The sequence below is a fragment of the Euprymna scolopes genome, chromosome 31 (genome assembly GCF_053919585.1).
Source record: "Euprymna scolopes isolate OS-2025 chromosome 31, ASM5391958v1, whole genome shotgun sequence".
Lineage (NCBI taxonomy): Eukaryota > Metazoa > Mollusca > Cephalopoda > Sepiida > Sepiolidae > Euprymna > Euprymna scolopes.
Genome location: NC_136512.1, coordinates 82,786,983 through 82,787,756, shown reverse-complemented (window position 1 = coordinate 82,787,756; position 774 = coordinate 82,786,983). Strand labels below are relative to the sequence as shown.

General features: G+C 43.5%; 1 pseudogene; it reads left to right on the top strand.

Annotated features, from left to right (window-relative positions):
- Positions 1–399: 399 nt before the first annotated feature.
- LOC145255936 (U2 spliceosomal RNA) lies at positions 400–513 on the top strand (annotated as a pseudogene).
- Positions 514–774: the final 261 nt, after the last annotated feature.

The window sequence follows — 774 nt, the reverse complement described above, 5'->3', positions numbered from 1 at the left end:
GATAATTTGATACCCGCTATCCAACAATAATAGACTGCTATGCTTCTGAATTTTTAGTCGCGTGCAAGCGACTCTATAAATCACTGCGTCGGTCGGTCTGTCCATAACAATTTTGTGCTTGGCCTTTTTGGTTAAGATCAAAGGTCTTTTGTTAATAGATGCTGTTCTTAGCTTTTTAAGATCAAAGTGTTGTATCTGTTCCGGCAGATACTGCAAGCAAAGACGATATGTGGGGGCAGCCCCGAATATAAGACCTTGGTTAATGTAGGGGCAACCCTTCATACCAATTGTCACTATCCAGCTCCCCTACTCCCCGGGGAGTTGGTCCCCATTTCCCTTTCACTCCTCATGTTAAAAATAGGCCTTGCGCCAATTTGCTCGGTGGGGGAGCAAATAAATACCCTTTTCTTGGCCTTTTGGCCAAGATCAAAGTGTATTATCTGTTCTTACTACATGCTTGCCAAATTGAAAGTTTGTAAATATACTTTTTGTGTAGTCGCGGTTTTACTTTTTGTGCGTCATCAGGGATCTGTGTTGGGTTGTGCAGGGAATTGTGGAAAAATTTATTTAAATAGTAGGTGGTTGTGCGATAAACTTCATTGGGAGTGCTGGTGGTGGTGGGGTGTTAGTGTGATGGGGTAGGGGCAGAGCGTGCCGGTTCTAGGGTCAGTAGTAAGAACGGCTTGGTTGTAGGTGAGATGGGAGGAGTTATATGAGGTATTTAAGTAAATTGATGCTGTATCGAAATGCGATCTGGTTAAGGCTGGGGTTTTG